General features: G+C 39.4%; 1 protein-coding gene across 1 annotated transcript in view; it reads right to left on the bottom strand.

The window, feature by feature from the left end:
- Nucleotides 1-16162, bottom strand: part of LOC138566962 (inositol-trisphosphate 3-kinase A-like) — a 497863-nt gene that overhangs the window by 122610 nt on the left and 359091 nt on the right. The window lies entirely within an intron of this gene.

Genomic DNA, 16162 nt, shown 5'->3' with positions numbered 1-16162 from the left:
CTCTGGTGCACCGCCCCTGGAAATTCACTCCTCCTTAAGAGGACTTTCTGGTTCACGTGTTTCGGCCATCTTCAACTAGCAAGCACATCCTCTCTGCTAGTTTAGATGCCCAATTTTCTACTATTCGGGTCCAATATATTTAGCTTAACCGGACGTAGGTTTAAAACTCAGCATGTTATCTTGGGGATCATTCAGCTCGAAAGACATACACCAACATAAAAGAGGAAAGACTTGCTAGCCCCATGGCAACATAAGGCAGCAAGGCCCAGCCTCATAAGCAAGCATATGTTGGGTAAGGAGATTGCCAGGGGACCACTCCGGTGGCGATAGTGTGCGCTATAAATGTCCATTAGCATTACCATTATTAGGAACACATAATTGAAATACCTTGCTTGGATATTAAAAGAAGGGAGATTGCGTTTGTCTTGAACTCGTTGCCAATGAGGTTTCCTTTTTTTTTTTTTTTTTAAGAATAGAGATACAAGAGTCTTTTTCTTTGGAGTGGATTTCCTTGTATTTTACAATGGTTTCGAAATGCATATAAGTTATGAAAGAGAAACAAGTGGCTGCTTTTGCATTTTCCCATCGTTTGTGGAAGGCGTTCTTGCTGCCATTACCTGCCTATGCCAAAATCTGTGCTACCCCTTGGCAGTGTTTACATCCTTTCCTCTCTAGCAGATATCAGTGCTGCATATTCAGTTGTTGATGGCACATTTTACCCCCTGATGAAGCTATAAAGTCGAAGCGAAACACGTGTTAAGAAAATTGTGGATTACTTAAAAAAAACAACAAAATTATAGTGTTGGGGAAGGTCTTAGGTGTGTCATATTTGGATTACTTGATAAGACATTATAGAGTACACATGGAAACCATTGTAAACTGTGAAAGAAGCAACTACAAGACATTTGTTTGTTTTACATCTCCTTGTTTTTCAAGAAAGGTAAGCACCATTGGCGACTCATGCTAGACAATCTCCGTTCTTTTAATCTTCTGCCTCCATCCAGGCTTGCTCTTCTTGCCTGCAAAGTTTGCCTTACCTTTGTGTCTGGAATCAGAAGCACTACTAGCATCCTCTCCCATATGGCCCATGTTCCTGTGAAACTCCTGTGTATTGGTCGCTCTACGCAGCAAGAACTGCTCAAGTGAATGGAGGTCGCTCATTCCTATGCAGGGGAAGAGCAAGTAACAGAGGGTTCTAGGATGCTCAGTAAGAGATTGCTTCATGTGAATAGAGGATCAGAATTGAAACTAGCATTTAGGGATCTATCAGCTTTCCCAGAATATTTTTGTTTTTGCCAAATGTTTCAACGGTTTTTCCACCTTTTTTTTTTTAATCACAAAAGTGGAGGGAGACCCCCCCATGCACCCCAACCCCCTTAGCAGACCCTAACTTACCACATAAAGGGTTGCGTTAAAAAAAAAGGCGCAATGCCACTTATGGATGGGGGCTTCTCTTGATCCATTTTCAGGAGCACTCTATGCTATTCGCATGGTCTCGCTTATCCACGGTTTCCTTTGAAGTGGTTTCTGTCTCCTACTTAGATTGAGTGTCTATAGCTGAACAGGAATCAATCTATAGGCCCGAGAGGCCACACTACCCAAGGGTGGTTCACAGATATATGCAACCCGGGCCACGCCTCCTTTTTGTTACAAAGTGGCAGTTTTGATGTTTTTTGATGTCATGGGCGATTGTCTGAAATTGCCCGATTGTTGCATCCTATCTAGCAGTCGCTGTGTGCCCACAAAGCCACATAGTATAAAGGTTGCGTGCTACTAGATTATAAGTAGGACAAATGATACACCCTACACTGTGACAGGGCAGCTAATACTAAGAGCCGGAAACACTGATCCAATAACAGTATGAACCACCTCAAGCACTGTGCAGAAACGTGTCATGCAAAGTGGCAATGTATAGCGCAGCTCTACCATTTTGATGGCCTTCTTGCTCGTTACTCCAAGGTTTTTCGCAGTGAAATTTCGTTATGCCCTTTTATCCGGAGGTAAGTACCCGAAATCTAGCAGATAAGCGTGCTGGGGCAACAGCTTAGCCATTGGACTGGTTGTGTGTGATAGATTTGAAAATGTGAGCTCTGGTATTAATATGCCGAGGTTAATGTGGTTTTAGTGGGTCTCAAGCTGAGTCGGTGTGTGTGTGTGTGGAGTCAGTAGTTGGGGAAGGAGAGGAGACCAATAAAGTCTCCTGCTTTTGGAGTTTAACGCTAGGCTGAATTCTTCGACTTCCTCTTTGTGTTGATCTGGCAGGGGAGGTTCTGTCGGGATAAAAGGTTCTCACTGTTCTGCGATCCATTCTATGAGGGGTGTGGGGTGATGGTGGTGCTTTATTGCTGGTGGGCAAGAGCAGTGGAGACTACCTGAGCCAATGTGTTCAGCATATCCCCAGTAACTAGCTGAAACCTGTAGAGAAACTGGGACACACATTCCAGAGCGCAGCAACGATTGCGGCATGACCAGGTGAAGCGCACTAGTCTTGAGCCAGGCTAGAGAGAACATGAATAATTCAAGCTTCTGGTTGTACCAAAGGTACTGGAGTAAACACACTTGTTGAAGAGCTGCTTTAGGGCAAAGGGACACTTTATGTGGGTTACATTGCCTTCAGCTGTAGGTCATAAGGAAATCGCAAATTCACCAAGGAGTTCTGGTTCCATATCAAGGGACAAGAGGCTTCATGATGAATGAGTTTTGAATATTTTATTAATGCAAAGTAAGGGGTATTTCATTTCCTATTTACATGTGTATTAGTTCCCCTCAATCCCTTAACAAACCTCCAAATCGTTGGTGTTATTTTGTTATCACCTATTTTCATTTTCTGCATTGTTCTTTTACCCTTTTCTTCATTTTCCTACGCTGTTCCCTTATTGCCATGCCACCTTCCCTTTGATTCTTTCCACTACTTTTCTCCCTTTTGCTTGGTTTTCGTCATCCATTTAATCTTTCTGTTTTTCTCAACCATGCTATTCCTTACTGTTTTGCCTGCTTGCTTTTTCATGAGTTATGCCTTTTCTCACCACTTTTCCCCTTCCTGTAATCGATTTTCTTCATCATTCCTTTCATTGTTTACCAATTATCTATGTATCCGTATTTGTAAGCATTTTATAAAGAAAAACGAAAATCATGTGCACTAAAAAAACAGATGTTTTGTCAACATTCACACTGCCACCCAAGACCAGCACTGCTTTACATTTATAGTAACTAAAAAACACCAATTACACTCAATGAAACGCACTTTGGGGGAGGAGAGGAAGTCTTATGTTACTCTGTTTTTCTAGTGTGCCAAATCCCCACCATAGTGGTTTCAAAACACTGAGCCTTGTCTGTGAGGACCCCAAGGGTATACAGACCATAGTCTGCTGGATGGAAAGAGGGGTAATCAAGCAGAAGGGGAGATGATGGCAAAAAGCAGGAGAAGTAATTACATACAAGGGTAATAAAGTCTGGAGAAGAATGTTTTTTTGAATGATGGCTGCATGCAGTGCTTAATTTGTAAATAAATAAGTGCCAGGGCCCACATATTTTCTATCACGCTTGTACCGCAAAAGGGCTGCAGTTTGACGTCCACTGCTGCTCCCCATAGTGACAACTTAATTTAGGGTACAGCTGCAAATCCCATTGGCTCATTGAGGGGGTGATGTGTGCACCACCCATGGCAGATGTGTAATTTGCATCTACCAATCAAAATAACATAATAGCAATTGTGTCTTGAAATTATTATTATAATTGGTTATTTATAACGTGCTTAATACCGAAGAGGTTTGTAAGCGCGAAACACGGAATTCAAACCTGTGTTGCTCTGCGTCGTCTTGTTTCCAAGACAAGCGTGTTGCCACTGAGCTATGCTACCCATAAATGAGACATCAAATGTTTAACAGCTTCTTTAGCCATATACCAGTTATCACTTTCCTCTGATTCTATAGGTGGCAAGAGGAACATTTTGATATTCTAACTCCAGAAAAGAGAGCTAAAGTGTTTTTTCATTATAATAAAGTAATTGGCCAAGCAGATAAAATCATCACGGATATTCTTATTTAGGTGTGCACTGGGCAAGGCACTCTTTGCCATGGATTTTCCCTTCTTTTGGTGGTGCTGTGGGCCATTGTCATCTTGTTCTCGCTGTGCTGGGTGCCCCTCAACTCCACTAATGGCACTGGTGGGTGTGCAGCACCATATAAAGGTAACATGTATTTATATCAAAATATTTTATTTTGAATGCACATATCTCAAATATTTTTTATATTGAAAACGTTTATAGTGAATGCACTTTTTTCAATCCCCAAAAAACCCAACGGTTTCCCAAAAATATTATACCCTTTACCGCAACCCTAAATGCATTCACTATAAAGGTTTTCAATATAAAAAAATGTATATAAACACTGTATACCCATTCACAGTCATTTGTGAATGTGGGGTTAAGCCTCAGTGTGTTGGTGGCCTGGCACATGCCTTCATTTATTTGTGAACCCCTTGCTGACTGCATACCAAAAGAAAAAGGGGAAGTTTCCAGTTTAACAAGCACTCTGTCCCCACCTTAAGAGACACAGCAAACCAGAGTAAAAATGGACACTGGCACATATGTACATATACATGTGTGTGCTAGACAGCCTGCTGAACCAGTAAGCTGTATCTGGTCCCTGGCCGCTGCCTGCCACAATGCCGGAGCTATTCACCCTGCTACAGCAGTGTTGCCAGTTACTACATTAGCAGAGCAGCAGCACCAGTGTCATATACGCCGACTACAGCAGTGTGCTTGCATGACCAGCTCAAATGCGCCTTGCTGTCCCCTTCTAGGTTCATGAAACTGGCCATCTAGCATAGTGGCTCACGCTGTTTGTTTGTGACTAAGACTGACCGACACATAAAAACACAAAAGGTTGGCAAAATACCACATCATATTTGAACTAATACAAAAAGTGTAGGTGCTCACAAAAAGGTCCAGGGGCTCAGCCATGGCAAACACCCCCACAAATTAAGCCCTGGTCGCATGTCAGTCTTAACGCAGAGACCGCATTGCATAAGAGACAGTGCGATTATGGCAGATGGGTAGTGTTTATCCATTGCAGACTTGGAGAGTTTTCATGTTGCCAAATAAAGTTGTGTGGGCTGTGTGAGGAGCTCAAGAGTGCACTTGGGTAATCCAGGACGATTAGAGTCTTAATTACCCAGTAGTGAGATATATTTATTTCCATGAGTCAAATCTGGAATGGTAATTCTGGGCTGGAGAGACTGAGCCGAGAGTTTCCAAGTACAAGGGTGGACATTGAAAAAGTTGAATTCTTTTGGAAACATACAATGTAAGAAATAGAGTGGCCTATTTCTAAGGTAAATAATCTCCTGTTCTTTTTAGCATAAATCTTAGTGCTATCATAGTGTTAAAAGATAGTTTAACATCATATTAATGAGGATGATTCGGATGTATTGGAGGTATAGATGTAGTGCTAGCCCCCTTTCCCTTTGTTTATGTATGTTAGAAGTGCCCCTAATATGACCTTGCATTGAACTGAACAGGAAATAATAACTAATTCAAAGAGTCATATTATTAAGAACAGTGTACAAACTGAAGACTCACTATGGAGGAGGAATATCAAACAAAGGATGCAGAAGCAGAAGTTATTTTTTACGACACAGACAATCTTCTAACACAAGTCCCCCCCTCGGATACAACTACATCATTGAGATTCTTATTTGAATAACTGGAGACAGTCTGTAAACGGGAGCTATCAAAATGGTGGTAAATAAAAACTTTAAAGATGTACCTAGAGGTAGGACGAATACCAAGAGGATTAAGAATTTGTATCTTTCCATCCTTTGAAGAGGAGTATAAATTTGCCTTAAATTAGTAGGAGGAGCTATTAATGAAACCTCAAAGGAAACGATGGTGAGAATCATAAATCAAGCCTCCTTAGCTCATGAACGGATCACTAAAGATATAATTTCACTAAAGGAAAACATAGAAAAATGAAATTATCCTGAATTGACCTTTAAAAATTATCAGATACTAGATGAATATCTTGGGAATTTTACAAAGGAATTAAAACAGAAATAAACAAAAAATTAATCCGTGATGAAAATGACCATAATAAAATTTTTTAAAAAAGTGTATACATTTCAAAAAAAGTATAACTACAGAAACAGTTACATGGAAAAACAAAAACCTAGGATATCAACTAAAAGTCCGAGTATATCACCACTCTCATCAGATGTTGAATCTAAAAGGGACAATGAAAAAAGACAAATGGAAATTGAAACACAATCAGAAGATAATACAGACTGTCCTTTTTTAGAGGAATTGAGAAGTTACAAGAACTCCCACTCGAATCCTCAACCTTCAAGTTTAAGCTACAGACAAAACTGAAATACTTCAACCACAAATATAAACACGAGAGGGAAGAGGGGAGGCACAACAAAAACATCCAGGAGAAAACACACAAGGAATGACAATAAGATCACAACGTCGGGGGAACACAAGAATGATCTAATACTGAATATTTCAGACTACCAAATAAATCCAGTTCTAAGATCTGCACTTAATAAAGGTCCATCGTTCAGCTCTTCTAGTCAGGCTGATTATTTTCAGACTCATTTGGATGTCTAAGTTTCATAGGCATCTTAAATTGAATTTCTTTTTAGGAGGACCCAGGAGAAACTTAGAAAGACCTGAGAAAGTGATTTCATCCAACCTTTCAGTGGAGCTAATAGAGAATACCATAGACCTCCTAAATTTGACAGAAGAGGAACATACAGCAACAAGATTCTGAACAAGAGATTGATGCACATTTATCTGAAGAGATGGCAATTAAACCTAAAAATAAATGTATACCAGTACTACAATCAGACAACGTGATTGATCTGTTTCAAAAAGCAATATGCAACAAACTACGATCAAACTATTTAACAAAGAAAGGAAAAATACTGCATAACCTTTAATTTAATCAAAATAAAGGAAATTCAAGAAAAAGCAAAAAATGAATCAACAATAACAAAAATGGCAGATAAAGGGGGGGGTAAAGCCCATCTTAATAATCAGGAATGCTACCAGAAACTAAAAGAACATCCATTAAAAGACCTAGTAAAAGTATGGAATAAAAAGAGTAAGAACTGGTACAATGAGGGACTACTGCTGGAAGAATAATTCAACTATATGAAGATTCAGGGACGGCAACAATTTACTTCTTACCACGGATACATAAATAATACATGAAATGTCCTTCTTGCCATCCAATTATTAATGGAATCGGTTCCTTGACTGAAAGAATTTCACAATATGTCAACATTCTCCTTCAACCTTTAGAATCAGGCCTGGCATCCTTTATCTGCGATACTAATCATGTAATTCAACAACTGAACTCAATACCAGCTGCTCATAATTGGTTCTGCCCCCAGAATAAAACCCCTTCAGCCTTCTTATTCTTCCTTCACCATAGTTGACACCATGATCCCAGTTCTCAAACAAATCAAAACTTTAGGTGTTTACCTCGATACCAAATTATCCATGACCAAACAAGTCAATGCCCTCTCTTCAGCCACCTCGTACACTACCAAGCTCATCTCATTAAGTAGCAAATTCCTCCCACCAAAAAACTGCATCACATTAGCAAGATCCTTTGTACTCTCTAAATTGGACTACTGTAATGTACTCCTACTTGGTATGTCAAATGCCAACCTATCCAAAATCCAACTCATGCAGAATACAGCACTCCGAGCCGCACTGGGAATAAAAAAGAATGAGCATATCTCGACCATTAGAATAAACAATCACTGGCTTCCCATTAAGGCAAGAATTATCTTCAAAACCTTATGCATTACACACAAATGCATTGCCAACAAATCACCCAAATATCTCAACAACACTGTTACTGACAAAGCCTCCGCTAGACAACTCAGATCTAGCAATAGCCTCCTCCTTGCTATCCCAGATTCAAAAGCACAAGAGCAGGGGGCAGCAGCTTCAAAGTTCTAGCCCCTAAACACTGGAACATGCTCCCAACTAACATCAAACAAGAAGAATCCCACCAACTATTAAAAAAAAATAAATAAATAAATAAATAAATAGCTGAATACTTGGTTATTTAACCAATTCTAAAACAACAAACGTCCATAGCTATTTATAGCCCTATACTCTTCTACCTGCTGGACCATAGACCCTTCTCCTGCCATTTCCTGCCCATAATTGTCAAGAATGTAATTTATGTAATTCTGAACTGTCTTATAACCATGCAGGGATGTTGCATCATGCCCACAATTGTTACATTTTTAAGTCTTATGAATTGTCTAAATATGCTGTGACACCTCAGGGTCTGGGCGTATAACAAATGTAATAAATAAATACCTTGGGAAGAAAACTACAGATTTGTTACTTTGGATGTTGTTTCACTCTACACAAGTAAACAGCACAATAGAAGGATTAAGAGCACAGAATTATTTCTGAAAACTAGATTTCATATAAAGAACACAACAAAATGATAATTCAAATTTTAAAATTTGCCCTTGAAAACAATGTATTTTGCTTTGATAATTAGTTATATCGTCAGTTACAAGGAACTGCAATGGGGTCCAAATTTGCACCATCATACGCTAATCTATGGGCTATTTGGAGATCAATCACACCTGCAAACATTAAGCATTCAATGACCCTAGAAATCTCATTTTCTGGGGTCGATATATTGACGATATCCTCATAATCTGGGAAGGGGAAATATCCAAACTTATCTCTTATGTTGACTACTTAAATGAGAATGACTCTAACTTTAAATTCACCAGGAATTAAAGTCCAGTTAAAATTACATTTTTAGATCTAGAATTATACACAGAAAATGAGAAATTCAAACAAATCTTTTCACAAACCCACTGCAGGAAACAGTATACTGCATGCACTGAGTAACCATCCCAGACGTGTGATTTACAACATCCCCTATGGGGAAATATTAAGGCTAAAAAGGAACTATAGGACTGAAGCAGCCTACCAGGAGAATATATAGAAAACTCTAAATAAATTTAGCCAATGAGGATACAACCACAGAAAACTACATAAAGCAGTTGAGAAAGCGGGTAAACTTTCAAGAAAATTCCTACTAAAGGACAAACCAAAAACCATGACTCAGATGACTATAACAAAATATATAACATACAGCTTAGAGACCCATACAACAAGGAGAATTCTTAAAAAATATTGGCACATTTGAAAAATGTATGAAAATGTAAGAAAACATCTAGATGATACACCACAAATTTGTTATCGAAAGGCTGCAACAATCAAAAATATTATCAGTCCACGCCATTTGAACCCGCTAAAAACAAAAACTTAAGCAGCATGCTAAACTGGAATCCAATTTTGGGAAACCATAGGTTGCAAACTCTGCCCACTAATACTACACGGAACACAAAATCTGTAACTGCCTAATGTAAAAGAAAAACGAATTATTCAATTTATAAACTGTAACACTAAATATGTGATCAATGGAATCAAATGTATCTGTGACAAATTCTATATTGGTAGCACAATTCGTGCATTGAAAACAAGAATCTTTGGGCATATCAGAGCAATAAGGAATAAAGACCTCAGATATTCCATGGCCATTCACTTCCGTACAGAGCATCCAGAAACAAAAGTGGAACTTTTAAGATTTGTGGGTCTCGAAAGTATGGAAGAACTACCCAGGGGAGGAAATAGAGAATTACTTTTAAGGCAAAAGAAGCCAAATGGATCTGTCTCATGGATACGTGTGAAACCAGTTTAAATTGTGACAACGAGATGTTTAATTGGTTATGAATCTTGAGAACCATGTAATAATGCCGTATTGTATAATACTTTACATAAAAATGTAACCATAAAGAATTATTTCCTAGCAAGTAAAATTAAAAAAATAACAAATAGTAGGAATACTTTGAAAATTTATTAAACCTTAACTAAATGGGCAACCGGTAAGAAAATATTAGAATAAAATAATACATATAGTTGAATGAATTACTAAGAAGTATCCAAATTAATTTCCAAAAAAAGGCAATTGGTTAGAAGATGAATAAAATAACACTTAATTGAACATGTTATTAATAACTATTCAATTTATTTCCATAAATAGCGGGATTATAAAGGAAACAAGATGGCCACATAACGTAGTAGCGTGATGACGTCATTGCGCTAACAAGCGTGGGCGTAATGACGTCATCATGCGGCAATACAAATTAGAATAAAAAGACCTCCAATTTTAGTGAACATCCGTGTCACGGATCGGCGGCATCTAGCTGGGGATAATCCATACCCATCTACAAAATACGTAAGGAATACTATTTGAAGTAGGTTTAATACCCAATTAACCTACATCCTGAGAAAGTTTCCTTTTTAAAATTACAAAAGAAATGTATTTTCTTTTTCTTTTCGTTTTTTCTACAGAACTGCTCAGAGACTTTCAATCAATAGCTTAAGTAAAGTAAAAAATCCCATTTGGAAAAAGAAATGCTATTTCACTTTTGACAAAACTTGCAACACTTTGGGAGTACCTAAGGGTGGGTCACTAACCTTAGCCTGAGAAACAAAGTATAAACAAGCTTTAGAAGTGAAAAATTTATGTGCAACATTTTGGTGTCAAGGATCCTGTCTTTACATGTTTTTGTTTTGTTATCGGTATAGATTATTTCCTGATGAGCCACTATATAATAGGGGTGAAACACATCTTTAGAGATACAAAAGTGTGGAAGAGACACAATAACTGTGGAATTAAAAGTTATTTTGCAAACCTAAAAGTGTAAAACAATAATCATTTGGAACTGACTTTGAAAGAACTCAATGAAACTTGGCAGAAAAAGTGTTTTGGAAATCCCTAAGAGATAATCTAACACAGGCCCAGTTGGTGCAAAAGGATAATACCTGGTAACAAAAAACTATGTTAGAAGTGTGTCCAGAGCGGCCAAAGATAAGCAAAATGTTCATATATTAACCATTATTATGCCAGGATCTTAATACGGTGAAACTGTATAACCCAGTTGTTTGATCACTCTATTTTGCAGCAGCACATACCCATCAAGGTGATGATGCACGGCTTGGATTTTAATCTTCACAGTTAAAGCTTTATACTGTAGAAGAATAGGAAAGCCTGTTTTTTTTAACCAGGCCTGGCAATGCTACATAAGGATAAAAACCTCTATTTAATTGCCTAGTTTAAATCTATTTTAGTGTTTTAATTGTAACATAGCCATATTCTGAGATGCACATAAGTAAATGGTATTCAAAAGGGGGTGGTTGACAGGATGCCGTTTATTGACAATTAAGAAAAATTTAATCGGTTTCTAATATTGCGCTTTATGCTGGACTCCAGCCTATAAGAGCAGTACCAAGACGGGATACAAACGTTGCCCCTGAGCTATCCTCCCCTGGTACAAAAATACTCAATAGGATATTGAAGAACATTAATTTATTTATAGGATCGCAGATCCCTTACAAGAGCCAGGGCTGTATATAAGCCAACAGTTGGACTGTCCATAAAGATTTCCATATGCAAGAGTCAATTAGAGAAAAATATAGTTCTGAGAATTTAGTCATGAATTAACCATTAACTACATATTGAAGTCTAGTTAAATTTAAGTGGTCGATATCTAAAGAACAACTGCAAGTCGTCCAAGCATTTAAATATTTGGGCGTAGATATCGACTCAAGGAGATCGAAACAGAACTATTGTAATCGGATAACCAAAAAAAATCTAGGTTGAACACTGCTGAAACATTAGCATTTGATAGGAAATTTGGGAGATATTCAGCTATTTCCATCATCAAATGCTATAACCAATAGGTGGTCCCACGACTTTTGTATGGCGTGGAGTCAGGATTGTTAGCAAATACCTGGGAAGAAATAGAGTCTTCGGTATGGAAAGGGTTACTTCCACTTCCTAAGGAGATGCCTATGTCATTCATTAGGCACGAGGTAGGCTTTGTATCTCTACAAGAACGGGCAGATTGGAAACAGTTGCAATTATTGAGGTCTCCATTGCTTCCGTCCGTGAATTGTATATTAGCAGAGCTTCAGATTGAATTATTCAATGGTGCCTCAAGTGTTTTACTAGAATGGTTTCCAACCTTTATAAAACTACTAAAGGATTATGATCTGAACCTAGATAAGTTGGCAGCGGCGTATGTAAATAAAAAGAAAATCATCCTTGAATTTGATGGAAAAGAAAAAGAGAGTTAGCTCTGAGCTACCATTCATTAAATAACTTAAAATCTGAAATAAGAACATACAACAATATGCCTTTCTATTTAACGAAACACCCTTCAAGAAAGCACCATTGTGAAATGTTATGCTTTAAATTGAATGTACTTTCCACCGGCGAAGTTGGGGAAGCAAGACAAGGCATTGAGAGATCCTTGAGAGTATGTAGACATTGAGGCCAACATATTAAAATGAGACACCACCTCTTGTTGGAATGTTCTGTCTTGGTTGAACCTCGCTTTAACCTGTTACAAGGTTTTGTGCAAGACACAGATTTAATTACTACAGAGTGGTTCTGAGCTAAGATTTTAAATAGTCGCGAACTATCATTGTCAATTTAGCATCTTGGAGATTGCATTGTGTGAAAGAAAATGAAGTCTTTTTACTTTTTTTTTTACTCTTTTTATGTCTTTCTACTAGGAGTTGAAATGAAATGGAAAGAATCGTTTTGATGAATTGTATGTTTTAACGGTTCTAAAATGTTAAATTGTAAATGAATTTGAATTGTGATGAAATGTAATTTTTCATAATGTTTGAATTTTTACTTTGAGTCTTTTGCAAAGGTTTAGTTTTTGTAACGAAATGCAATTAAATAAATAAAAATATTTTGCTGATCGGTAGAAAATCTGATCCTGCTGTATTTAGCCACCTTAAGCTGCGTTACACAAAGAGGTTCTGCAAACTACTGATTGGGAGGGAGGAAGGTTAAAAACGTTCTTAGTCTTCAGTGATGTTCAGGACTCCTTTGCCCACTGTGGTCCAGATAAAATACTGATATTCCTAATAATCCTGCCAGCAACAACGGAGAGGATCATATCACTAGATGTGGCAGAGAAAGTGCTGACCGGGTATTAAACATTGAGAGCTGCTAGAGGACCATATTAGAACCCCATGGGTTCTATGGGATGAAGAGGGTTTGTTAGTTTATTTATTTTGTTTTAGATCAGGTGAGTGCATTTAGGTGTCTGTACGGGCATAATGCCAATGTAGAATAATACACTTTAGTGGCAATCTAGCCTTTTAGGTCTTATCCAGTATAGATTTGAGAACTAAGTGCCTCCATTATTTAGCTGCACATATCAGTTTCATTTTTTTATTTGTTTAACTTGCTAGGCACAGGGAATATAGAGAAACCATGAACTGGAGCATTTAGTGTCTAAAACCTCCAGAGTAAAATGCAAAGTAAGTGACAATTATTGTCTGCCTACCTAGACAAGGTAAGTAGGTAGGTGATTATAGAAGTGCTTCACCAGTGTCCTTGGAATTCTGGGTAGGCCGTAGAAGCGCCATCCCTACCTGTCCTCCGGGAATGGCCGAGTCTAGGGTCTTCATACTCCATCTCGCGTCTCAGGAGTAAAAACGATGGGATTGTCAGGACCTGTCATAAACCACCTTAAACTGGAATGCAGTGATCAGAGAATGCCCCCCACGGCAAATTCCACAGCGCTACCAATGGGGCCCTAAATGCGGAACATTGATTAGAACTTACATTACCATTTGGAATTTTGTTTGTGAAAGAAAAAGCAAGTTGACCACAAACAAATCGTTTAAAACTGTCTTGTTTTTACAACGCATGCCCATTTAACACAAATAACTTCCTGCTTTTGCGCAGGTTAACACTTCTTCAAACTATAATAAGCAGGAAGTAGGCGCCAACTAATGACTGGGGCATCTTGTATGTGCCCCAAGTTCTGAAAGCACTATTGAGAAACCTAAAGGGCATCTACGGACATGCATGAACACATATGCATAACTAACGGACCCGGGGAGACTGCGACCAGCCGCCCCAGATCCGGGCCCCACCACCCAAAGCATGTGGATACCGGGCAAACCCAAACCCACCCCGGGGGGGCCTTATCTGCAGCTCCAAAGCAAACGGCTTCATTCCTGCTTTGCAATGCATAGATGATCTGATCATTAAATGACAAAATATGGCCGTTGTTTTTCATTATTCATCAAACAGGGATATTTATGTGGTGTCAGGGATCCTTGCGCTAGTGTACAATCAGTACTCTTTTTCCAGATTGCGTCATAAATTAGAAATAATACTCTGGCATGGGTGTGTGGGCATTTGTACACACACCCAACCACGCATTTTGATAGTAAAAGCAGAGCAGTGTTTTGTATAAGCCTTTGCCCAATTATTCGTCTGAATGCCAAATATTTACCACATATGGGATTCGCTGAACAGTCCAAACTTAAGAGATTTAGGTAAACGCACCTGAGTAGGCAGATGGGCTTGGCAATACAGGGAGGCCTGCTGGAGCTCTTAAGAAGTCCCTAGGAATCCTTCATCGAGAGGGAGTGGGTGGCATGGACTGGTGCCTGTTTCAGAGCTGGAGCATTTCACTTTTTTTCATAGGTAGGGTTTTTCAGGCGTGTGCATTTATAGGGTGAGACAGAAAAATAGGCCCAATTAAAGAGAAAGGAAACCGAAGGGGCCTGATTCACGGAGGTGTGTCATAATGGCAAACCCATTGGAAAACGCTCTCTGAATAAGCCTGTGTCTATTGCTGTTTGAAGGTTGGAGCATTTCACTTTCATTTTTAGGTAGGGCTTTTTGAACTTTGAACCAAACATCATTGCATGCTGTGCATTAAATATTATAGAAGATAACTTGTGTAGGGTGATTTTAGGCAGTGCTCAACAGAACATTTTGAGCCTCATTCCGAGTTCGGAGGTTACCACACCGCTATTTGCAGCATGGCTGCCTCCGAACTCGTCCAAACTCCAGCCTGGTGAATGGAGTAATTACCGGTCCATTCTCCAGGGCCATTCCCCATTCCCATTTGAGCCCCAATAGGGCTCAATGGGAAGGGGGAAGGCGGCAATAACGGTACCGTTACTGACCCCAGAGTCCCTTTCCGGGTCCCGTCCTTAACGCCTGCTAAAAGCAGGCGTTACGGAAGGACCCGCAAAGGGAACTCGTAGTAGGGCGGTGGTGACCGTTAACCCTTACTGCCCTACTCAGAATGAGGCCCTTTATTTTTACAAACACCATTAAAAAAACAATCTGCATTTCACAGAAAGGCAGGCTAGCCTTTGGGAATTTTTGGGAGAGATTTCACTTTCTCCACCAGGCAGATCAACAATTTACTTTGCTTGAAGGACATGCAACAACTGAGCATCTCCAAAAGCCAGTAATAAAAGTCTATTTTCATCTGACAGCACCCTCGCCACTGGAATGTTCAGTTGCAGGGGCACCCCATGTAGGGTTTGCAACTCTCCCACACAAATCCCTGCGAGACTCGCTCCCGGATCCTGCATTCTTCTATGTCTCTGGGCCTGGGTAGATGCACATTTGAGCAACGCATGCCACCGTGGCAAGGATGACTCAATGCAGTACCGGTTCCTCAACAGTGTGTGGCCAGAAGCCGTTGTCGACATAGCCACTGAAATCCTAGGCTGCTCCCAACTAGTGTACAGTCAGAACCTGGTTTTAGTCTTCTGGTGCGATTGTCACTGCATGAGGAGCCGCTCTGTAGCTCATGTAGAACTGACAGTTATTTTATTTATTTATTTGCATTTTATTTTTTGATCAATGATTTTATTGATTTTCAGCTTACAACAACAGTACATTCATCTCTCGACACTCCAGGTAGGGGACGTTGGGTGGGGTGGAGGGGGGTAACGGAGGGGGAGGGAGGGAGAAGGGATAGTAGGGGGGGAGCGAGGTAGACCAGAAAAAGAAAAACAATAACATTAACAACTCAGCTTCAGGGACCATGGTACGACAGTTCATCGGAATCAGCATCGGGTGTCCTCGTGACCCAGGGTGTGCTTAACAGTCAATATTTCCCCCTTCGGTAGGTCTCCACGTTCTCAGTGGTTACAGTACTTGCCCATAGTCCTCAGTTATCCTCCTCCCACCTTTTCCATATTTTCTCGGCTTTTTGCGGGCAGCCCCTTGCTTTGTACACACGGTGCTCCATTACTGCACATATGTCCACA

This window comes from Ambystoma mexicanum, chromosome 2p (assembly GCF_040938575.1).
Source record: "Ambystoma mexicanum isolate Mex_15411 chromosome 2p, UKY_AmexF1_1, whole genome shotgun sequence".
NCBI lineage: Eukaryota > Metazoa > Chordata > Amphibia > Caudata > Ambystomatidae > Ambystoma > Ambystoma mexicanum.
Note: the sequence above shows the minus strand (reverse complement) of the source record. Positions and strands in the feature narration are given on the sequence as shown.